At 45.2% G+C, this 21843-nt stretch overlaps 30 non-coding genes across 30 annotated transcripts; all 30 read left to right on the top strand.

Moving 5' to 3' along the window:
- The first annotated feature begins 275 nt into the window (after nucleotides 1-275).
- Nucleotides 276-357, top strand: TRNAS-GCU (transfer RNA serine (anticodon GCU)). Its single transcript has one exon. It is a non-coding gene; the product is annotated as a tRNA-Ser (tRNA).
- A 205-nt stretch (nucleotides 358-562) lies between these two features.
- Nucleotides 563-644, top strand: TRNAS-GCU (transfer RNA serine (anticodon GCU)). The gene has a single exon. It is a non-coding gene; the product is annotated as a tRNA-Ser (tRNA).
- A 762-nt stretch (nucleotides 645-1406) lies between these two features.
- TRNAS-GCU (transfer RNA serine (anticodon GCU)) lies at nucleotides 1407-1488 on the top strand. The gene has a single exon. It is a non-coding gene; the product is annotated as a tRNA-Ser (tRNA).
- Nucleotides 1489-1693: 205 nt separating this feature from the next.
- Nucleotides 1694-1775, top strand: TRNAS-GCU (transfer RNA serine (anticodon GCU)). The gene has a single exon. It is a non-coding gene; the product is annotated as a tRNA-Ser (tRNA).
- A 484-nt stretch (nucleotides 1776-2259) lies between these two features.
- Nucleotides 2260-2341, top strand: TRNAS-GCU (transfer RNA serine (anticodon GCU)). The gene has a single exon. It is a non-coding gene; the product is annotated as a tRNA-Ser (tRNA).
- Nucleotides 2342-2546: 205 nt separating this feature from the next.
- TRNAS-GCU (transfer RNA serine (anticodon GCU)) lies at nucleotides 2547-2628 on the top strand. The gene has a single exon. It is a non-coding gene; the product is annotated as a tRNA-Ser (tRNA).
- Nucleotides 2629-3669: 1041 nt separating this feature from the next.
- TRNAS-GCU (transfer RNA serine (anticodon GCU)) lies at nucleotides 3670-3751 on the top strand. The gene has a single exon. It is a non-coding gene; the product is annotated as a tRNA-Ser (tRNA).
- A 484-nt stretch (nucleotides 3752-4235) lies between these two features.
- TRNAS-GCU (transfer RNA serine (anticodon GCU)) lies at nucleotides 4236-4317 on the top strand. The gene has a single exon. It is a non-coding gene; the product is annotated as a tRNA-Ser (tRNA).
- Nucleotides 4318-4522: 205 nt separating this feature from the next.
- TRNAS-GCU (transfer RNA serine (anticodon GCU)) lies at nucleotides 4523-4604 on the top strand. The gene has a single exon. It is a non-coding gene; the product is annotated as a tRNA-Ser (tRNA).
- A 1058-nt stretch (nucleotides 4605-5662) lies between these two features.
- On the top strand, nucleotides 5663-5744 carry TRNAS-GCU (transfer RNA serine (anticodon GCU)). The gene has a single exon. It is a non-coding gene; the product is annotated as a tRNA-Ser (tRNA).
- Nucleotides 5745-5949: 205 nt separating this feature from the next.
- TRNAS-GCU (transfer RNA serine (anticodon GCU)) lies at nucleotides 5950-6031 on the top strand. The gene has a single exon. It is a non-coding gene; the product is annotated as a tRNA-Ser (tRNA).
- A 205-nt stretch (nucleotides 6032-6236) lies between these two features.
- On the top strand, nucleotides 6237-6318 carry TRNAS-GCU (transfer RNA serine (anticodon GCU)). The gene has a single exon. It is a non-coding gene; the product is annotated as a tRNA-Ser (tRNA).
- Nucleotides 6319-6802: 484 nt separating this feature from the next.
- TRNAS-GCU (transfer RNA serine (anticodon GCU)) lies at nucleotides 6803-6884 on the top strand. The gene has a single exon. It is a non-coding gene; the product is annotated as a tRNA-Ser (tRNA).
- A 484-nt stretch (nucleotides 6885-7368) lies between these two features.
- On the top strand, nucleotides 7369-7450 carry TRNAS-GCU (transfer RNA serine (anticodon GCU)). Its single transcript has one exon. It is a non-coding gene; the product is annotated as a tRNA-Ser (tRNA).
- Nucleotides 7451-7655: 205 nt separating this feature from the next.
- Nucleotides 7656-7737, top strand: TRNAS-GCU (transfer RNA serine (anticodon GCU)). Its single transcript has one exon. It is a non-coding gene; the product is annotated as a tRNA-Ser (tRNA).
- Nucleotides 7738-8499: 762 nt separating this feature from the next.
- On the top strand, nucleotides 8500-8581 carry TRNAS-GCU (transfer RNA serine (anticodon GCU)). Its single transcript has one exon. It is a non-coding gene; the product is annotated as a tRNA-Ser (tRNA).
- A 484-nt stretch (nucleotides 8582-9065) lies between these two features.
- Nucleotides 9066-9147, top strand: TRNAS-GCU (transfer RNA serine (anticodon GCU)). Its single transcript has one exon. It is a non-coding gene; the product is annotated as a tRNA-Ser (tRNA).
- Nucleotides 9148-9631: 484 nt separating this feature from the next.
- TRNAS-GCU (transfer RNA serine (anticodon GCU)) lies at nucleotides 9632-9713 on the top strand. The gene has a single exon. It is a non-coding gene; the product is annotated as a tRNA-Ser (tRNA).
- Nucleotides 9714-9918: 205 nt separating this feature from the next.
- On the top strand, nucleotides 9919-10000 carry TRNAS-GCU (transfer RNA serine (anticodon GCU)). Its single transcript has one exon. It is a non-coding gene; the product is annotated as a tRNA-Ser (tRNA).
- Nucleotides 10001-11321: 1321 nt separating this feature from the next.
- On the top strand, nucleotides 11322-11403 carry TRNAS-GCU (transfer RNA serine (anticodon GCU)). The gene has a single exon. It is a non-coding gene; the product is annotated as a tRNA-Ser (tRNA).
- A 483-nt stretch (nucleotides 11404-11886) lies between these two features.
- On the top strand, nucleotides 11887-11968 carry TRNAS-GCU (transfer RNA serine (anticodon GCU)). Its single transcript has one exon. It is a non-coding gene; the product is annotated as a tRNA-Ser (tRNA).
- Nucleotides 11969-12731: 763 nt separating this feature from the next.
- On the top strand, nucleotides 12732-12813 carry TRNAS-GCU (transfer RNA serine (anticodon GCU)). The gene has a single exon. It is a non-coding gene; the product is annotated as a tRNA-Ser (tRNA).
- Nucleotides 12814-13296: 483 nt separating this feature from the next.
- On the top strand, nucleotides 13297-13378 carry TRNAS-GCU (transfer RNA serine (anticodon GCU)). The gene has a single exon. It is a non-coding gene; the product is annotated as a tRNA-Ser (tRNA).
- A 1042-nt stretch (nucleotides 13379-14420) lies between these two features.
- TRNAS-GCU (transfer RNA serine (anticodon GCU)) lies at nucleotides 14421-14502 on the top strand. The gene has a single exon. It is a non-coding gene; the product is annotated as a tRNA-Ser (tRNA).
- A 483-nt stretch (nucleotides 14503-14985) lies between these two features.
- Nucleotides 14986-15067, top strand: TRNAS-GCU (transfer RNA serine (anticodon GCU)). The gene has a single exon. It is a non-coding gene; the product is annotated as a tRNA-Ser (tRNA).
- Nucleotides 15068-15830: 763 nt separating this feature from the next.
- TRNAS-GCU (transfer RNA serine (anticodon GCU)) lies at nucleotides 15831-15912 on the top strand. Its single transcript has one exon. It is a non-coding gene; the product is annotated as a tRNA-Ser (tRNA).
- Nucleotides 15913-16675: 763 nt separating this feature from the next.
- On the top strand, nucleotides 16676-16757 carry TRNAS-GCU (transfer RNA serine (anticodon GCU)). Its single transcript has one exon. It is a non-coding gene; the product is annotated as a tRNA-Ser (tRNA).
- A 763-nt stretch (nucleotides 16758-17520) lies between these two features.
- Nucleotides 17521-17602, top strand: TRNAS-GCU (transfer RNA serine (anticodon GCU)). The gene has a single exon. It is a non-coding gene; the product is annotated as a tRNA-Ser (tRNA).
- Nucleotides 17603-20318: 2716 nt separating this feature from the next.
- Nucleotides 20319-20400, top strand: TRNAS-GCU (transfer RNA serine (anticodon GCU)). The gene has a single exon. It is a non-coding gene; the product is annotated as a tRNA-Ser (tRNA).
- A 1042-nt stretch (nucleotides 20401-21442) lies between these two features.
- On the top strand, nucleotides 21443-21524 carry TRNAS-GCU (transfer RNA serine (anticodon GCU)). Its single transcript has one exon. It is a non-coding gene; the product is annotated as a tRNA-Ser (tRNA).
- The last annotated feature ends 319 nt before the right edge of the window (nucleotides 21525-21843 follow it).

Raw genomic sequence — 21843 nt, forward strand, 5'->3', positions numbered from 1 at the left:
GGGTGTTTAAGGCGATGGACTGCTAATCCATTGGGCTCTGCCCGCGCGAGTTCGAATCTCGCCTACGTCGTTTTATCCGTTTTGTTTTGAACACAAATGCAGTCAAAATGATTACACTCGTTTAAATCACGGAATGGATTTCCGGGTGGTTAAGAAGATGGATTGCTGATACATTGGGCTCTAAACACGTGAGTTCGAATCTCGCCTCCTTCGTTTTAACCGGATTGTTTTAATCACAAATTCAGGCAAAATAATTAAACCAGTTTTAAAACGAGGACGGGGTGGCCGAGTGGTTAAGGCGATGGACTGCTAATCCAGTGGGCTCTGCCCGCACGAGTTCGAATCTCGCCTCCGTCGTTTTATCCGTTTTGTTTTGAACACCAATGCAGTCAAAATGATTATACTCGGTTTAATCGCGGAAGGGATGGCCGAATGGTTAAGGCGATGGATTGCTAATACATTGGGCCCTAAACACGCGAGTTCGAATCTCGCCTCCGTCGTTTTAACCGGATTGTTTTAATCACAAATTCAGGCAAAATATTTACACCAGTTCTAAATCGAGGACGGGGTGGCCGAGTGGTTAAGGCGGTGGACTGCTAATCCATTGGGCTCTGCCCGCGCGAAATAGAATCTCGCCTCCGTCGTTTTATCCGTTTTGTTTTGAACACAAATGCAGTCAAAATGCTTTAACTCGTTTAAATCGCGGAAGGGGTGGCCGAGTGGTTAAGGCGATGGATTGCTAATACATTAGGCCCTAAACACGCGAGTTCGAACCTCGCATCCGTCGTTTTAACCGGATTGTTTTAATCACAAATTCAGGCAAAATAATTAAACCCGTTTTAAATCGTGGACGGTGTGTTTAAGGCGATGGACTGCTAATACATTGGGCTCTGCCCGCGCGAGTTCGAATCTCGCCTACGTCGTTTTATCCGTTTTGTTTTGAACACAAATGCAGTCAAAATGATTTAACTCGTTTAAATCGCGGAAGGGATGGCCGAGTGGTTAAGGCGATGGATTGCTAATACATTGGGCCCTAAACACGCGAGTTCGAATCTCGCCTCCGTCGTTTTAACTGGATTGTTTTAATCACAAATTCAGGCAAAATAATTAAACCAGTCTTAAATCGAGGACGGGGTGGTTAAGGCGATGGACTGCTAATCCATTGAGCTCTGCCTGCGCGTATTCGAATCTCGCCTCCGTCGTTTTATCCGATTTGTTTTGAACATAAATACAGCAAAATGATTAAACTCGGTTAAATCGAGGAAGGGATGGCCATATGGTTAAGTCGATGGATTGCTAATCCATTGGGCTCTAAACACGCGAGTTCGAATCTCGCCTCCGTCGTTTTAACCGGATTGTTTTAATCACAAATTCAGGCAAAATAATTAAACCAGTTTTAAATCGTTGACGGGGTGGCCGAGTGGTTACGGCGATGGACTGCTAATCCATTGGGCTCTGCCCGCGCGAGTTCGAATCTCGCCTCCGTCGTTTTATCCGTTTTGTTTTGAACACAAATGCAGTCAAAATGATTTAACTCGTTTAAATCGCGGAAGGGATGGCCGAGTGGTTAAGGCGATGGATTGCTAATACATTGGGCCCTAAACACGCGAGTTCGAATCTCGCCTTCGTCGTTTTAACCGGATTGTTTTAATCACAAATTCAGGCAAAATAATTAAACCAGTTCTAAATCGAGGACGGGGTGGTCGAGTGGTTAAGGCGATGGCCTGCTAATCCATTGGGCTCTGCCCGCGCGAGTTAGAATCTCGCCTCCGTCGTTTTATCCGTTTTGTTTTGAACACAAATGCAGTCAAAATGATTTAACTCGTTTAAATCGCGGAAGGGATGGCCGAGTGGTTAAGGCGATGGATTGCTAATACATTAGGCCCTAAACACGCGAGTTCGAATCTCGCATACGTCGTTTTAACCGGATTGTTTTAATCACAAATTCAGGCAAAATAATTAAACCCGTTTTAAATCGAGGACGGGGTGTTTAAGGCGATGGACTGCTAATCCATTGGGCTCTGCCCGCGCGAGTTCGAATCTCGCCTACGTCGTTTTATCCGTTTTGTTTTGAACACAAATGCAGTCAAAATGATTACACTCGTTTAAATCACGGAATGGATTTCCGGGTGGTTAAGAAGATGGATTGCTGATACATTGGGCTCTAAACACGTGAGTTCGAATCTCGCCTCCTTCGTTTTAACCGGATTGTTTTAATCACAAATTCAGGCAAAATAATTAAACCAGTTTTAAAACGAGGACGGGGTGGCCGAGTGGTTAAGGCGATGGACTGCTAATCCAGTGGGCTCTGCCCGCACGAGTTCGAATCTCGCCTCCGTCGTTTTATCCGTTTTGTTTTGAACACCAATGCAGTCAAAATGATTATACTCGGTTTAATCGCGGAAGGGATGGCCGAATGGTTAAGGCGATGGATTGCTAATACATTGGGCCCTAAACACGCGAGTTCGAATCTCGCCTCCGTCGTTTTAACCGGATTGTTTTAATCACAAATTCAGGCAAAATATTTACACCAGTTCTAAATCGAGGACGGGGTGGCCGAGTGGTTAAGGCGGTGGACTGCTAATCCATTGGGCTCTGCCCGCGCGAAATAGAATCTCGCCTCCGTCGTTTTATCCGTTTTGTTTTGAACACAAATGCAGTCAAAATGCTTTAACTCGTTTAAATCGCGGAAGGGGTGGCCGAGTGGTTAAGGCGATGGATTGCTAATACATTAGGCCCTAAACACGCGAGTTCGAACCTCGCATCCGTCGTTTTAACCGGATTGTTTTAATCACAAATTCAGGCAAAATAATTAAACCCGTTTTAAATCGTGGACGGTGTGTTTAAGGCGATGGACTGCTAATACATTGGGCTCTGCCCGCGCGAGTTCGAATCTCGCCTACGTCGTTTTATCCGTTTTGTTTTGAACACAAATGCAGTCAAAATTATTTAACTCGTTTAAATCGCGGAAGGGATGGCCGAGTGGTTAAGGCGATGGATTGCTAATACATTGGGCCCTAAACACGCGAGTTCGAATCTCGCCTCCGTCGTTTTAACTGGATTGTTTTAATCACAAATTCAGGCAAAATAATTAAACCAGTCTTAAATCGAGGACGGGGTGGTTAAGGCGATGGACTGCTAATCCATTGAGCTCTGCCTGCGCGTATTCGAATCTCGCCTCCGTCGTTTTATCCGATTTGTTTTGAACATAAATACAGCAAAATGATTAAACTCGGTTAAATCGAGGAAGGGATGGCCATATGGTTAAGTCGATGGATTGCTAATTCATTGGGCTCTAAACACGCGAGTTCGAATCTCGCCTCCGTCGTTTTAACCGGATTGTTTTAATCACAAATTCAGGCAAAATAATTAAACCCGTTTTAAATCGAGGACGGGGTGTTTAAGGCGATGGACTGCTAATCCATTGGGCTCTGCCCGCGCGAGTTCAAATCTCGCCTCCGTCGTTTTATCCGTTTTGTTTTGAACACATATGCAGTCAAAATGATTTAGCTCGTTTAAAACGCGGAAGGGATGGCCGAGTGGTTCAGGCGATGGATTGCTAATACATTAGGCCCTAAACACAAGAGTTCGAATCTCGCCTCCGTCGTTTTAACCGGGTTGTTTTAATCACAAATTCAGTCAAAATATTTAAACCAGTTCTAAATCGGGGACGGGGTGGCCGAGTGGTTACGGCGATGGACTGCTAATCCATTGGGCTCTGCCCGCGAGAGTTCGAATCGCGCCTCCGTCGTTTTATCCGTTTTGTTTTGAACACAAATGCAGTCAAAATGATTTAGCTCGTTTAAAACGCGGAAGGGATGACCTAGTGGTTAAGGCGATGGATTGCTGATACATTGGGCCCTAAACACGCGAGTTCAAATCTCGCCTCCGTCGTTTAAACCGGATTGTTTTAATCACAAATTCAGGCATAATAATTAAACCCGTTTTAAATCGAGGACGGGGTGTTTAAGGCGATGGACTGCTAATCCATTGGGCTCTGCCCGCGCGAGTTCGAATCTCACCTACGTCGTTTTATCCGTTTTGTTTTGAACACAAATGCAGTCAAAATGATTACACTCGTTTAAATCGCGGAAGGGATTTCCGGGTGGTTAAGAAGATGGATTGCTGATACATTGGGCTCTAAACACGCGAGTTCGAATCTCGCCTCCGTCGTTTTAACCGGGTTGTTTTAATCACAAATTCAGTCAAAATATTTAAACCAGTTCTAAATCGGGGACGGGGTGGCCGAGTGGTTACGGCGATGGACTGCTAATCCATTGGGCTCTGCCCGCGCGAGTTCGAATCTCGCCTCCGTCGTTTTATCCGTTTTGTTTTGAACACAAATGCAGTCAAAATGATTTAGCTCGTTTAAAACGCGGAAGGGATGACCTAGTGGTTAAGGCGATGGATTGCTGATACATTGGGCCCTAAACACGCGAGTTCGAATCTCGCCTTCGTCGTTTTAACCGGATTGTTCTAATCACAAATTCAGTCAAAATATTTAAACCAGTTCTAAATCTGGGACGGGGTGGCCGAGTGGTTAAGGCGATGGACTGCTAATCCATTGGGCACTGCCCGCGCGAGTTCGAATCTCGCCTCCGTCGTTTTATCCGTTTTGTTTTGAACACAAATGCAGTCAAAATGATTTAGCTCGTTGAAATCGCGGAAGGGATGGCCGAGTGGTTAAGGCGATGGATTGCTAATACATTAGGCCCTAAATACGCGAGTTCGAATCTCGCATCCGTCGTTTTAACCGGATTGTTTTAATCACAAATTCAGGCAAAATAATTAAACCAGTTTTAAATCGAGGACAAGTTGGCCGATTGGTTAAGGCGATGGACTGCTAATCCATTGGGCTCTGCCCGCGAGAGTTCGAATCTCGCCTCCGTCGTTTTATCCGTTTTGTTTTGAACACATATGCAGTCAAAATGATTTAGCTCGTTTAAAACGCGGAAGGGATGGCCGAGTGGTTCAGGCGATGGATTGCTAATACATTAGGCCCTAAACACAAGAGTTCGAATCTCGCCTCCGTCGTTTTAACCGGATTGTTTTAATCACAAATTCAGGCAAAATAATTAAACCAGTTTTAAATCGAGGACAAGTTGGCCGATTGGTTAAGGCGATGGACTGCTAATCCATTGGGCTCTGCCCGCGAGAGTTCGAATCTCGCCTCCGTCGTTTTATCCGTTTTGTTTTGAACACATATGCAGTCAAAATGATTTAGCTCGTTTAAAACGCGGAAGGGATGGCCGAGTGGTTCAGGCGATGGATTGCTAATACATTAGGCCCTAAACACGCGAGTTCAAATCTCGCCCCCGTCGTTTTAACCGGATTGTTTTAATCACAAATTCAGGCATAATAATTAAACCCGTTTTAAATCGAGGACGGGGTGTTTAAGGCGATGGACTGCTAATCCATTGGGCTCTGCCCGCGCGAGTTCAAATCTCGCCTACGTCGTTTTCTCCGTTTTGTTTTGAACACAAATGCAGTCAAAATGATTACACTCGTTTAAATCGCGGAAGGGATTTCCGGGTGGTTAAGAAGATGGATTGCTGATACATTGGGCTCTAAACACGCGAGTTCGAATCTCGCCTCCGTCGTTTTAACCGGATTGTTTTAATCACAAATTCAGGCAAAATAATTAAACCAGTTTTAAAACGAGGACGGGGTTTCCGAGTGGTTAAGGCGATGGACTGCTAATCCATTGGGCTCTGCCCGCGCGAGTTCGAGTCTAGCCTCCGTCGTTTTATCCGTTTTGTTTTGAACACCAATGCAGTCAAAATGATTAAACTCGGTTTAATCGCGGAAGGGATGGCCGAATGGTTAAGGCGATGGATTGGTGATACATTGGGCCCTAAACACTCGAGTTCGAATCTCGCCTCCGTCGTTTTAACCGGATTGTTTTAATCACAAATTCAGGCAAAATATTTAAACCAGTTTTAAATCGAGGACGGGGTGGCCGAGTGGTTACGGCCATGGACTGCTAATCCATTGGGCTCTGCCCGCGCGAGTTCGAATCTCGCCTCCGTCGTTTTATCCGTTTTGTTTTGAACACAAATGCAGTCAAAATGATTTAAATCGTTTAAATCGCGGAAGGGATGGCCGAGTGGTTAAGGCGATGGATTGGTGATACATTGGGCCCTAAACACGCGAGTTCGAATCTCGCCTCCGTCGTTTTAACCGGATTGTTTTAATCACAAATTCAGTCAAAATATTTAAACCAGTTCTAAATCGGGGACGGGGTGGCCGAGTGGTTAAGGCGATGGACTGCTTATCCAGTGGGCTCTGCCCGCGCGAGTTCGAATCTCGCCTCCGTCGTTTTATCCGTTTTGTTTTGAACACCAATGCAGTCAAAATGATTAAACTCGGTTTAATCGCGGAAGGGATGGCCGAATGGTTAAGGCGATGGATTGCTAATACATTAGGCCCTAAACACGCGAGTTCGAATCTCGCATCCGTCGTTTTAACCGGATTGTTTTAATCACAAATTCAGGCAAAATAATTAAACCCGTTTTAAATCGAGGACGGGGTGTTTAAGGCGATGGACTGCTAATCCATTGGGCTCTGCCCGCGCGAGTTCGAATCTCGCCTCCGTCGTTTTATCCGTTTTGTTTTGAACACAAATGCAGTCAAAATGATTTAACTCGTTTAAATCGCGGAAGGGATGGCCGAGTGGTTAAGGCGATGGATTGCTAATACATTGGGCCCTAAACACGCGAGTTCGAATCTCGCCTTCGTCGTTTTAACCGGATTGTTTTAATCACAAATTCAGGCAAAATAATTAAACCAGTTCTAAATCGAGGACGGGGTGGTCGAGTGGTTAAGGCGATGGCCTGCTAATCCATTGGGCTCTGCCCGCGCGAGTTAGAATCTCGCCTCCGTCGTTTTATCCGTTTTGTTTTGAACACAAATGCAGTCAAAATGATTTAACTCGTTTAAATCGCGGAAGGGATGGCCGAGTGGTTAAGGCGATGGATTGCTAATACATTAGGCCCTAAACACGCGAGTTCGAATCTCGCATACGTCGTTTTAACCGGATTGTTTTAATCACAAATTCAGGCAAAATACTTAAACCCGTTTTAAATGGAGGACGGGGTGTTTAAGGCGATGGACTGCTAATCCATTGGGCTCTGCCCGCGCGAGTTCGAATCTCGCCTACGTCGTTTTATCCGTTTTGTTTTGAACACAAATGCAGTCAAAATGATTACACTCGTTTAAATCACGGAATGGATTTCCGGGTGGTTAAGAAGATGGATTGCTGATACATTGGGCTCTAAACACGTGAGTTCGAATCTCGCCTCCTTCGTTTTAACCGGATTGTTTTAATCACAAATTCAGGCAAAATAATTAAACCAGTTTTAAAACGAGGACGGGGTGGCCGAGTGGTTAAGGCGATGGACTGCTAATCCAGTGGGCTCTGCCCGCACGAGTTCGAATCTCGCCTCCGTCGTTTTATCCGTTTTGTTTTGAACACCAATGCAGTCAAAATGATTATACTCGGTTTAATCGCGGAAGGGATGGCCGAATGGTTAAGGCGATGGATTGCTAATACATTGGGCCCTAAACACGCGAGTTCGAATCTCGCCTCCGTCGTTTTAACCGGATTGTTTTAATCACAAATTCAGGCAAAATATTTACACCAGTTCTAAATCGAGGACGGGGTGGCCGAGTGGTTAAGGCGGTGGACTGCTAATCCATTGGGCTCTGCCCGCGCGAAATAGAATCTCGCCTCCGTCGTTTTATCCGTTTTGTTTTGAACACAAATGCAGTCAAAATGCTTTAACTCGTTTAAATCGCGGAAGGGGTGGCCGAGTGGTTAAGGCGATGGATTGCTAATACATTAGGCCCTAAACACGCGAGTTCGAACCTCGCATCCGTCGTTTTAACCGGATTGTTTTAATCACAAATTCAGGCAAAATAATTAAACCCGTTTTAAATCGTGGACGGTGTGTTTAAGGCGATGGACTGCTAATACATTGGGCTCTGCCCGCGCGAGTTCGAATCTCGCCTACGTCGTTTTATCCGTTTTGTTTTGAACACAAATGCAGTCAAAATGATTTAACTCGTTTAAATCGCGGAAGGGATGGCCGAGTGGTTAAGGCGATGGATTGCTAATACATTGGGCCCTAAACACGCGAGTTCGAATCTCGCCTCCGTCGTTTTAACTGGATTGTTTTAATCACAAATTCAGGCAAAATAATTAAACCAGTCTTAAATCGAGGACGGGGTGGTTAAGGCGATGGACTGCTAATCCATTGAGCTCTGCCTGCGCGTATTCGAATCTCGCCTCCGTCGTTTTATCCGATTTGTTTTGAACATAAATACAGCAAAATGATTAAACTCGGTTAAATCGAGGAAGGGATGGCCATATGGTTAAGTCGATGGATTGCTAATTCATTGGGCTCTAAACACGCGAGTTCGAATCTCGCCTCCGTCGTTTTAACCGGATTGTTTTAATCACAAATTCAGGCAAAATAATTAAACCAGTTTTAAATCGTTGACGGGGTGGCCGAGTGGTTACGGCGATGGACTGCTAATCCATTGGGCTCTGCCCGCGCGAGTTCGAATCTCGCCTCCGTCGTTTTATCCGTTTTGTTTTGAACACAAATGCAGTCAAAATGAATTAACTCGTTTAAATCGCGGAAGGGATGGCCGAGTGGTTAAGGCGATGGATTGCTAATACATTGGGCCCTAAACACGCGAGTTCGAATCTCGCCTCCGTCGTTTTAACCGGATTGTTTTAATCACAAATTCAGGCAAAATAATTAAACCAGTTTTAAATCGAGGACGGGGTGGTTAAGGCGATGGACTGCTAATCCATTGGGCTCTGCCCGCGCGAGTTCGAATCTCGCCTACGTCGTTTTATCCGTTTTGTTTTGAACACAAATGCAGTCAAAATGATTTAACTCGTTTAAATCGCGGAAGGGATGGCCGAGTGGTTAAGGCGATGGATTGGTGATACATTGGGCCCTAAACACGCGAGTTCGAATTTCGCCTCCGTCGTTTTAACCGGATTGTTTTAATCACAAATTCAGTCAAAATATTTAAACCAGTTCTAAATCGGGGACGGGGTGGCCGAGTGGTTAAGGCGATGGACTGCTAATCCATTGGGCTCTGCCCGCGCGAGTTCGAATCTCGCCTCCGTCGTTTTATCCGTTTTGTTTTGAACACAAATGCAGTCAAAATGATTTAGCTCGTTGAAATCGCGGAAGGGGTGGCCGAGTGGTTAAGGCGATGGATTGCTAATACATTAGGCCCTAAACACGCGAGTTCGAATCTCGCATCCGTCGTTTTAACCGGATTGTTTTAATCACAAATTCAGGCAAAATAATTAAACCCGTTTTAAATCGAGGACGGGGTGTTTAAGGTGATGGACTGCTAATCCATTGGGCTCTGCCCGCGCGAGTTCGAATCTCGCCTCCGTCGTTTTATCCGTTTTGTTTTGAACACAAATGCAGTCAAAATGATTTAACTCGTTTAAATCGCGGAAGGGATGGCCGAGTGGTTAAGGCGATGGATTGCTAATACATTGGGCTTTAAACACGCGAGTTCGAATCTCGCCTCCGTCGTTTTAACCGGATTGTTTTAATCACAAATTCAGGCAAAATAATTAAACCAGTTTTAAATCGAGAACGGGGTGGACGAGTGGTTAAGGCGATGGACTGCTAATCCATTGGGCTCTGCCCGCGCGAGTTCGAATCTCGCCTCCGTTGTTTTATCCGTTTTGTTTTGAACACCAATGCAATCAAAATGATTAAACTCGGTTTAAACGCGGAAGGGATGGCCGAATGGTTAAGGCGATGGATTGCTAATACATTGGGCCCTAAACACGCGAGTTCTAATCTCGCCTCCGTTGCTTTAACCGGATTGTTTTAATCACAAATTCAGGCAAAATATTTAAACCAGTTCTAAATCGAGGACGGGGTGGCCGAGTGGTTAAGGCGATGGACTGCTAATCCATTGGGCTCTGCCCGCGCGAGTTCGAATCTCGCCTCCGTCGTTTTATCCGTTTTGTTTTGAACACAAATGCAGTCAAAATGATTTAACTCGTCTAAATCGCGGAAGGGATGGCCGAGTGGTTAAGGCGATGGATTGCTAATACATTAAGCCCTAAACACGCAAGTTCGAATCTCGCATCCGTCGTTTTAACCAGATTGTTTTAATCACAAATTTAGGCTAAATAATTAAACCCGTTTTAAATCGAGGACGGGGTGTTTAAGGCGATGGACTGCTAATCCATTGGGCTCTGCCCGCGCGAGTTCGAATCTCGCCTACGTCGTTTTATCCGTTTTGTTTTGAACACAAATGCAGTCAAAATGATTTAACTCGATTAAATCGCCGAAGGGATGGCCGAGTGGTTAAGGCGGTGGATTGCTAATACATTGGGCCCTAAACACGCGAGTTCGAATCTCGATTCCGTCGTTTTAACCGGATTGTTTTAATCACAAATTCAGGCAAAATAATCAAACCATTTTTAAATCGAGGACGGGGTGGTTAAGGCGATGGACTGCTAATCCATTGGGCTCTGCCCGCGCGAGTTCGAATCTTGCCTACGTCGTTTTATCCGTTTTGTTTTTAACACAAATACAGTCAAAATGATTTAACTCGATTAAATCGCCGAACGGATGGCCGAGTGGTTAAGGCGATGGATTGCTAATACATAGGGCCCTAAACACGCGAGTTCGAATCTCGCCTCCGTCGTTTTAACCGGGTTGTTTTAATCACAAATTCAGCCAAAATAATTAAACCAGTTTTAAATCGAGGACGGGGTGGTTAAGGCGATGGACTGCTAATCCATTGGGCTCTGCCCGCGCGAGTTCGAATCTCGCCTCCGTGGTTTTATCCGTTTTGTTTTTATCACAAATACAGTCAAAATGATTTAACTCGATTAAATCGCCGAAGGGATGGCCGAGTGGTTAATGCGATGGATTGCTAATACATTGGGCCCTAAACACGCGAGTTCGAATCTCGCCTCCGTCGTTTTAACCGGGTTGTTTTAATCACAAATTCAGCCAAAATAATTAAACCAGTTTTAAATCGAGGACGGGGTGGTTAAGGCGATGGACTGCTAATCCATTGGGCTCTGCCCGCGCGAGTTCGAATCTCGTCTCCGTCGTTTTATCCGTTTTGTTTTGAACACAAATGCAGTCAAAATGATTTAACTCGTTGAAATCGCGGAAGGGATGGCCGAGTGGTTAAGGCGATGGATTGCTAATACATTAGGCCGTAAACACGCGAGTTCAAATCTCGCCTCCGTCGTTTGAACCGGGTTGTTTTAATCACAAATTAAGGCATAATAATTAAACCCGTTTTAAATCGAGGACGGGGTGGCCGAGTGGTTAAGGCGATGGACTGCTAATCCATTGGGCTCTGCCCGCGCGAGTTCGAATCTTGCCTCCGTGGTTTTATCCGTTTTGTTTTGAACACAAATGCAGTCAAAATGATTTAACTCGTTGAAATCGCGGAAGGGATGGCCGAGTGGTTAAGGCGATGGATTGCTAATACATTAGGCCCTAAACACGAGAGTTCGAATCTCGCATCCGTCGTTTTAACCGGATTGTTTTAATCACAAATTCAGGCAAAATAATTAAACCCGTTTTAAATCGAGGACGGGGTGTTTAAGGCGATGGACTACTAATCCATTGGGCTATGCCCGCGCGAGTTCGAATCTCGCCTACGTCGTTTTATCCGTTTTGTTTTGAACACAAATGCAGTCAAAATGATTACACTCGTTTAAATCGCGGAAGGGATTTCCGGGTGATTAAGAAGATGGATTGCTGATACGTTGGGCTCTAAGCACGCGAGTTCGAATCTCGCCTCCGTCGTTTTAACCGGATTGTTTTAATCACAAATTCAGCCAAATAATTAAACCAGTTTTAAGACGAGGACGGGGTGGCCGTGTGGTTAAGGCGTTGGACTGCTAATCCATTGAGCGCTGCCCGCGCGAGTTCGAATCTCGCCTCCGTCGTTTTATCCGTTTTGTTTTGAACACCAATGCAGTCAAAATGATTAAACTCGGTTTAATTGCGGAAGGGATGGCCGAATGGTTAAGGCGATGGATTGCTAATACATTGGGCCCTAAACACGCGAGTTCGAATCTCGCATCCGTCGTTTTAACCGGATTGTTTTAATCGCAAATTCAGGCTAAATAATTAAACCCGTTTTAAATCGAGGACGGGGTGTTTAAGGCGATGGACTGCTTATCCATTGGGCTCTGCCCGCGCGAGTTTGAATCTCGCCTACGTCGTTTTATCCGTTTTGTTTTGAACACAAATGCAGTCAAAATGATTTAACTCGATTAAATCGCCGAAGGGATGGCCGAGTGGTTAAGGCGGTGGATTGCTAGTACATTGGGCCCTAAACACGCCAGTTCGAATCTCGACTCCGTCGTTTTAACCGGATTGTTTTAATCACAAATTCAGTCAAAATAATCAAACCATTTTTAAATCGAGGACGGGGTGGTTAAGGCGATGGACTGCTAATCCATTGGGCTCTGCCCGCGCGAGTTCGAATCTCGTCTCCGTCGTTTTATCCGTTTTGTTTTGAACACAAATGCAGTCAAAATGATTTAACTCGTTGAAATCGCGGAAGGGATGGCCGAGTGGTTAAGGCGATGGATTGCTAATACATTAGGCCGTAAACACGCGAGTTCAAATCTCGCCTCCGTCGTTTGAACCGGGTTGTTTTAATCACAAATTAAGGCATAATAATTAAACCCGTTTTAAATCGAGGACGGGGTGGCCGAGTGGTTAAGGCGATGGACTGCTAATCCATTGGGCTCTGCCCGCGCGAGTTCGAATCTTGCCTCCGTCGTTTTATCCGTTTTGTTTTGAACACAAATGCAGTCAAAATGATTTAACTCGTTGAAATCGCGGAAGGGATGGCCGAGTGGTTAAGGCGATGGATTGCTAATACATTAGGCCCTAAACACGAGAGTTCGAATCTCGCATCCGTCGTTTTAACCGGATTGTTTTAATCACAAATTCAGGCAAAATAATTAAACCCGTTTTAAATCGAGGACGGGGTGTTTAAGGCGATGGACTACTAATCCATTGGGCTATGCCCGCGCGAGTTCGAATCTCGCCTACGTCGTTTTATCCGTTTTGTTTTGAACACAAATGCAGTCAAAATGATTACACTCGTTTAAATCGCGGAAGGGATTTCCGGGTGATTAAGAAGATGGATTGCTGATAAGTTGGGCTCTAAGCACGCGAGTTCGAATCTCGCCTCCGTCGTTTTAACCGGATTGTTTTAATCACAAATTCAGCCAAATAATTAAACCAGTTTTAAGACGAGGACGGGGTGGCCGTGTGGTTAAGGCGTTGGACTGCTAATCCATTGAGCGCTGCCCGCGCGAGTTCGAATCTCGCCTCCGTCGTTTTATCCGTTTTGTTTTGAACACCAATGCAGTCAAAATGATTAAACTCGGTTTAATTGCGGAAGGGATGGCCGAATGGTTAAGGCGATGGATTGCTAATACATTGGGCCCTAAACACGCGAGTTCGAATCTCGCATCCGTCGTTTTAACCGGATTGTTTTAATCGCAAATTCAGGCTAAATAATTAAACCCGTTTTAAATCGAGGACGGGGTGTTTAAGGCGATGGACTGCTTATCCATTGGGCTCTGCCCGCGCGAGTTTGAATCTCGCCTACGTCGTTTTATCCGTTTTGTTTTGAACACAAATGCAGTCAAAATGATTTAACTCGATTAAATCGCCGAAGGGATGGCCGAGTGGTTAAGACGGTGGATTGCTAGTACATTGGGCCCTAAACACGCCAGTTCGAATCTCGACTCCGTCGTTTTAACCGGATTGTTTTAATCACAAATTCAGGCAAAATAATCAAACCATTTTTAAATCGAGGACGGGGTGGTTAAGGCGATGGACTGCTAATCCATTGGGCTCTGCCCGCGCGAGTTCGAATCTCGCCTACGTCGTTTTATCCGTTTTGTTTTTAACACAAATACAGTCAAAATGATTTAACTCGATTAAATCGCCGAAGGGATGGCCGAGTGGTTAATGCGATGGATTGCTAATACATTGGGCCCTAAACACGCGAGTTCGAATCTCGCCTCCGTCGTTTTAACCGGGTTGTTTTAATCACAAATTCAGCCAAAATAATTAAACCAGTTTTAAATCGAGGACGGGGTGGTTAAGGCGATGGACTGCTAATCCATTGGGCTCTGCCCGCGCGAGTTCGAATCTCGTCTCCGTCGTTTTATCCGTTTTGTTTTGAACACAAATGCAGTCAAAATGATTTAACTCGTTGAAATCGCGGAAGGGATGGCCGAGTGGTTAAGGCGATGGATTGCTAATACATTAGGCCGTAAACACGCGAGTTCAAATCTCGCCTCCGTCGTTTGAACCGGGTTGTTTTAATCACAAATTAAGGCATAATAATTAAACCCGTTTTAAATCGAGGACGGGGTGGCCGAGTGGTTAAGGCGATGGACTGCTAATCCATTGGGCTCTGCCCGCGCGAGTTCGAATCTTGCCTCCGTCGTTTTATCCGTTTTGTTTTGAACACAAATGCAGTCAAAATGATTTAACTCGTTGAAATCGCGGAAGGGATGGCCGAGTGGTTAAGGCGATGGATTGCTAATACATTAGGCCCTAAACACGAGAGTTCGAATCTCGCATCCGTCGTTTTAACCGGATTGTTTTAATCACAAATTCAGGCAAAATAATTAAACCCGTTTTAAATCGAGGACGGGGTGTTTAAGGCGATGGACTACTAATCCATTGGGCTATGCCCGCGCGAGTTCGAATCTCGCCTACGTCGTTTTATCCGTTTTGTTTTGAACACAAATGCAGTCAAAATGATTACACTCGTTTAAATCGCGGAAGGGATTTCCGGGTGATTAAGAAGATGGATTGCTGATACGTTGGGCTCTAAGCACGCGAGTTCGAATCTCGCCTCCGTCGTTTTAACCGGATTGTTTTAATCACAAATTCAGCCAAATAATTAAACCAGTTTTAAGACGAGGACGGGGTGGCCGTGTGGTTAAGGCGTTGGACTGCTAATCCATTGAGCGCTGCCCGCGCGAGTTCGAATCTCGCCTCCGTCGTTTTATCCGTTTTGTTTTGAACACCAATGCAGTCAAAATGATTAAACTCGGTTTAATTGCGGAAGGGATGGCCGAATGGTTAAGGCGATGGATTGCTAATACATTGGGCCCTAAACACGCGAGTTCGAATCTCGCATCCGTCGTTTTAACCGGATTGTTTTAATCGCAAATTCAGGCTAAATAATTAAACCCGTTTTAAATCGAGGACGGGGTGTTTAAGGCGATGGACTGCTTATCCATTGGGCTCTGCCCGCGCGAGTTTGAATCTCGCCTACGTCGTTTTATCCGTTTTGTTTTGAACACAAATGCAGTCAAAATGATTTAACTCGATTAAATCGCCGAAGGGATGGCCGAGTGGTTAAGGCGGTGGATTGCTAATACATTGGGCCCTAAACACGCGAGTTCGAATCTCGCCTCCGTCGTTTTAACCGGGTTGTTTTAATCACAAATTTAGCCAAAATAATTAAACCAGTTTTAAATCGAGGACGGGGTGGTTAAGGCGATGGACTGCTAATCCATTGGGCTCTGCCCGCGCGAGTTCAAATCTCGTCTCCGTCGTTTTATCCGTTTTGTTTTGAACACAAATGCAGTCAAAATGATTTAACTCGTTGAAATCGCGGAAGGGATGGCCGAGTGGTTAAGGCGATGGATTGCTAATACATTAGGCCGTAAACACGCGAGTTCAAATCTCGCCTCCGTCGTTTGAACCGGGTTGTTTTAATCACAAATTATGGCATAATAATTAAACCCGTTTTAAATCGAGGACGGGGTGGCCGAGTGGTTAAGGCGATGGACTGCTAATCCATTGGGCTCTGCCCGCGCGAGTTCGAATCTTGCCTCCGTCGTTTTACCCGTTTTGTTTTGAACACAAATGCAGTCAAAATGATTTAACTCGTTGAAATCGCGGAAGGGATGGCCGAGTGGTTAAGGCGGTGGATTGCTAATACATTGGGCCCTAAACACGCCAGTTCGAATCTCGACTCCGTCGTTTTAACCGGATTGTTTTAATCACAAATTCAGGCAAAATAATCAAACCATTTTTAAATCGAGGACGGGGTGGTTAAGGCGATGGACTGCTAATCCATTGGGCTCTGCCCGCGCGAGTTCGAATCTCGCCTACGTCGTTTTATCCGTTTTGTTTTTAACACAAATACAGTCAAAATGATTTAACTCGATTAAATCGCCGAAGGGATGGCCGAGTGGTTAATGCGATGGATTGCTAATACATTGGGCCCTAAACACGCGAGTTCGAATCTCGCCTCCGTCGTTTTAACCGGGTTGTTTTAATCACAAATTCAGCCAAAATAATTAAACCAGTTTTAAATCGAGGACGGGGTGGTTAAGGCGATGGACTGCTAATCCATTGGGCTCTGCCCGCGCGAGTTCGAATCTCGTCTCCGTCGTTTTATCCGTTTTGTTTTGAACACAAATGCAGTCAAAATGATTTAACTCGTTGAAATCGCGGAAGGGATGGCCGAGTGGTTAAGGCGATGGATTGCTAATACATTAGGCCGTAAACACGCGAGTTCAAATCTCGCCTCCGTCGTTTGAACCGGGTTGTTTTAATCACAAATTAAGGCATAATAATTAAACCCGTTTTGAATCGAGGACGGGGTGGCCGAGTGGTTAAGGCGATGGACTGCTAATCCATTGGGCTCTGCCCGCGCGAGTTCGAATCTTGCCTCCGTCGTTTTATCCGTTTTGTTTTGAACACAAATGCAGTCAAAATGATTTAACTCGTTGAAATCGCGGAAGGGATGGCCGAGTGGTTAAGGCGATGGATTGCTAATACATTAGGCCCTAAACACGAGAGTTCGAATCTCGCATCCGTCGTTTTAACCGGATTGTTTTAATCACAAATTCAGGCAAAATAATTAAACCCGTTTTAAATCGAGGACGGGGTGTTTAAGGCGATGGACTGCTAATCCATTGGGCTCTGCCCGCGCGAGTTTGAATCTCGCCTACGTCGTTTTATCCGTTTTGTTTTGAACACAAATGCAGTCAAAATGATTTAACTCGATTAAATCGCCGAAGGGATGGCCGAGCGGTTAATGCGATGGATTGCTAATACATTGGGCCCTAAACACGCGAGTTCGAATCTCGCCTCCGTCGTTTTAACCGGGTTGTTTTAATCACAAATTCAGCCAAAATAATTAAACCAGTTTTAAATCGAGGACGGGGTGGTTAAGGCGATGGACTGCTAATCCATTGGGCTCTGCCCGCGCGAGTTCGAATCTCGTCTCCGTCGTTTTATCCGTTTTGTTTTGAACACAAATGCAGTCAAAATGATTTAACTCGTTGAAATCGCGGAAGGGATGGCCGAGTGGTTAAGGCGATGGATTGCTAATACATTAGGCCGTAAACACGCGAGTTCAAATCTCGCCTCCGTCGTTTGAACCGGGTTGTTTTAATCACAAATTAAGGCATAATAATTAAACCCGTTTTAAATCGAGGACGGGGTGGCCGAGTGGTTAAGGCGATGGACTGCTAATCCATTGGGCTCTGCCCGCGCGAGTTCGAATCTTGCCTCCGTCGTTTTATCCGTTTTGTTTTGAACACAAATGCAGTCAAAATGATTTAACTCGTTGAAATCGCGGAAGGGATGGCCGAGTGGTTAAGGCGATGGATTGCTAATACATTAAGCCCTAAACACGCGAGTTCGAATCTCGCATCCGTCGTTTTAACCGGATTGTTTTAATCGCAAATTCAGGCTAAATAATTAAACCCGTTTTAAATCGAGGACGGGGTGTTTAAGGCGATGGACTGCTAATCCATTGGGCTCTGCCCGCGCGAGTTTGAATCTCGCCTACGTCGTTTTATCCGTTTTGTTTTGAACACAAATGCAGTCAAAATGATTTAACTCGATTAAATCGCCGAAGGGATGGCCGAGTGGTTAAGGCGGTGGATTGCTAATACATTGGGCCCTAAACACGCGAGTTCGAATCTCGATTCCGTCGTTTTAACCGGATTGTTTTAATCACAAATTCAGGCAAAATAATCAAACCATTTTTAAATCGAGGACGGGGTGGTTAAGGCGATGGACTGCTAATCCATTGGGCTCTGCCCGCGCGAGTTCGAATCTTGCCTACGTCGTTTTATCCGTTTTGTTTTTAACACAAATACAGTCAAAATGATTTAACTCGATTAAATCGCCGAACGGATGGCCGAGTGGTTAAGGCGATGGATTGCTAATACATAGGGCCCTAAACACGCGAGTTCGAATCTCGCCTCCGTCGTTTTAACCGGGTTGTTTTAATCACAAATTCAGCCAAAATAATTAAACCAGTTTTAAATCGAGGACGGGGTGGTTAAGGCGATGGACTGCTAATCCATTGGGCTCTGCCCGCGCGAGTTCGAATCTCGCCTCCGTCGTTTTATCCGTTTTGTTTTGAACAGAAATGCAGTCAAAATGATTTAACTCGTCTAAATCGCGGAAGGGATGGCCGAGTGGTTAAGGCGATGGATTGCTAATACATTAAGCCCTAAACACGCGAGTTCGAATCTCGCATCCGTCGTTTTAACCGGATTGTTTTAATCGCAAATTCAGGCTAAATAATTAAACCCGTTTTAAATCGAGGACGGGGTGTTTAAGGCGATGGACTGCTAATCCATTGGGCTCTGCCCGCGCGAGTTTGAATCTCGCCTACGTCGTTTTATCCGTTTTGTTTTGAACACAAATGCAGTCAAAATGATTTAACTCGATTAAATCGCCGATGGGATGGCCGAGTGGTTAAGGCGGTGGATTGCTAATACATTGGGCCCTAAACACGCCAGTTCGAATCTCGACTCCGTCGTTTTAACCGGATTGTTTTAATCACAAATTCAGGCAAAATAATCAAACCATTTTTAAATCGAGGACGGGGTGGTTAAGGCGATGGACTGCTAATCCATTGGGCTCTGCCCGCGCGAGTTCGAATCTCGCCTACGTCGTTTTATCCGTTTTGTTTTTAACACAAATACAGTCAAAATGATTTAACTCGATTAAATCGCCGAAGGGATGGCCGAGTGGTTAATGCGATGGATTGCTAATACATTGGGCCCTAAACACGCGAGTTCGAATCTCGCATCCGTCGTTTTAACCGGATTGTTTTAATCGCAAATTCAGGCTAAATAATTAAACCCGTTTTAAATCGAGGACGGGGTGTTTAAGGCGATGGACTGCTAATCCATTGGGCTCTGCCCGCGCGAGTTCGAATCTCGCCTCCGTCGTTTTATCCGTTTTGTTTTGAACAGAAATGCAGTCAAAATGATTTAACTCGTCTAAATCGCGGAAGGGATGGCCGAGTGGTTAAGGCGATGGATTGCTAATACATTAAGCCCTAAACACGCGAGTTCGAATCTCGCATCCGTCGTTTTAACCGGATTGTTTTAATCGCAAATTCAGGCTAAATAATTAAACCCGTTTTAAATCGAGGACGGGGTGTTTAAGGCGATGGACTGCTAATCCATTGGGCTCTGCCCGCGCGAGTTTGAATCTCGCCTACGTCGTTTTATCCGTTTTGTTTTGAACACAAATGCAGTCAAAATGATTTAACTCGATTAAATCGCCGATGGGATGGCCGAGTGGTTAAGGCGGTGGATTGCTAATACATTGGGCCCTAAACACGCCAGTTCGAATCTCGACTCCGTCGTTTTAACCGGATTGTTTTAATCACAAATTCAGGCAAAATAATCAAACCATTTTTAAATCGAGGACGGGGTGGTTAAGGCGATGGACTGCTAATCCATTGGGCTCTGCCCGCGCGAGTTCGAATCTCGCCTACGTCGTTTTATCCGTTTTGTTTTTAACACAAATACAGTCAAAATGATTTAACTCGATTAAATCGCCGAAGGGATGGCCGAGTGGTTAATGCGATGGATTGCTAATACATTGGGCCCTAAACACGCGAGTTCGAATCTCGCCTCCGTCGTTTTAACCGGGTTGTTTTAATCACAAATTCAGCCAAAATAATTAAACCAGTTTTAAATCGAGGACGGGGTGGTTAAGGCGATGGACTGCTAATCCATTGGGCTCTGCCCGCGCGAGTTCGAATCTCGTCTCCGTCGTTTTATCCGTTTTGTTTTGAACACAAATGCAGTCAAAATGATTTAACTCGTTGAAATCGCGGAAGGGATGGCCGAGTGGTTAAGGCGATGGATTGCTAATACATTAGGCCGTAAACACGCGAGTTCAAATCTCGCCTCCGTCGTTTGAACCGGGTTGTTTTAATCACAAATTAAGGCATAATAATTAAACCCGTTTTAAATCGAGGACGGGGTGGCCGAGTGGTTAAGGCGATGGACTGCTAATCCATTGGGCTCTGCCCGCGCGAGTTCGAATCTTGCCTCCGTCGTTTTATCCGTTTTGTTTTGAACACAAATGCAGTCAAAATGATTTAACTCGTTGAAATCGCGGAAGGGATGGCCGAGTGGTTAAGGCGATGGATTGCTAATACATTAAGCCCTAAACACGCGAGTTCGAATCTCGCATCCGTCGTTTTAACCGGATTGTTTTAATCGCAAATTCAGGCTAAATAATTAAACCCGTTTTAAATCGAGGACGGGGTGTTTAAGGCGATGGACTGCTAATCCATTGGGCTCTGCCCGCGCGAGTTTGAATCTCGCCTACGTCGTTTTATCCGTTTTGTTTTGAACACAAATGCAGTCAAAATGATTTAACTCGATTAAATCGCCGAAGGGATGGCCGAGTGGTTAAGGCGGTGGATTGCTAATACATTGGGCCCTAAACACGCCAGTTCGAATCTCGACTCCGTCGTTTTAACCGGATTGTTTTAATCACAAATTCAGCCAAAATAATTAAACCAGTTTTAAATCGAGGACGGGGTGGTTAAGGCGATGGACTGCTAATCCATTGGGCTCTGCCCGCGCGAGTTCGAATCTCGTCTCCGTCGTTTTATCCGTTTTGTTTTGAACACAAATGCAGTCAAAATGATTTAACTCGTTGAAATCGCGGAAGGGATGGCCGAGTGGTTAAGGCGATGGATTGCTAATACATTAGGCCGCAAACACGCGAGTTCAAATCTCGCCTCCGTCGTTTGAACCGGGTTGTTTTAATCACAAATTAAGGCATAATAATTAAACCCGTTTTAAATCGAGGACGGGGTGGTTAAGGCGATGGACTGCTAATCCATTGGGCTCTGCCCGCGCGAGTTCGAATCTCGTCTCCGTCGTTTTATCCGTTTTGTTTTGAACACAAATGCAGTCAAAATGATTTAACTCGTTGAAATCGCGGAAGGGATGGCCGAGTGGTTAAGGCGATGGATTGCTAATACATTAGGCCGTAAACACGCGAGTTCAAATCTCGCCTCCGTCGTTTGAACCGGGTTGTTTTAATCACAAATTAAGGCATAATAATTAAACCCGTTTTAAATCGAGGACGGGGTGGCCGAGTGGTTAAGGCGATGGACTGCTAATCCATTGGGCTCTGCCCGCGCGAGTTCGAATCTTGCCTCCGTCGTTTTATCCGTTTTGTTTTGAACACAAATGCAGTCAAAATGATTTAACTCGTTGAAATCGCGGAAGGGATGGCCGAGTGGTTAAGGCGATGGATTGCTAATACATTAGGCCCTAAACACGAGAGTTCGAATCTCGCATCCGTCGTTTTAACCGGATTGTTTTAATCACAAATTCAGGCAAAATAATTAAACCCGTTTTAAATCGAGGACGGGGTGTTTAAGGCGATGGACTACTAATCCATTGGGCTATGCCCGCGCGAGTTCGAATCTCGCCTACGTCGTTTTATCCGTTTTGTTTTGAACACAAATGCAGTCAAAATG

Source organism: Phalangium opilio, unplaced genomic scaffold, assembly GCF_054372755.1.
Source record: "Phalangium opilio isolate 3A_F unplaced genomic scaffold, DU_Popi_V2 ptg001662l_1, whole genome shotgun sequence".
Lineage (NCBI taxonomy): Eukaryota > Metazoa > Arthropoda > Arachnida > Opiliones > Phalangiidae > Phalangium > Phalangium opilio.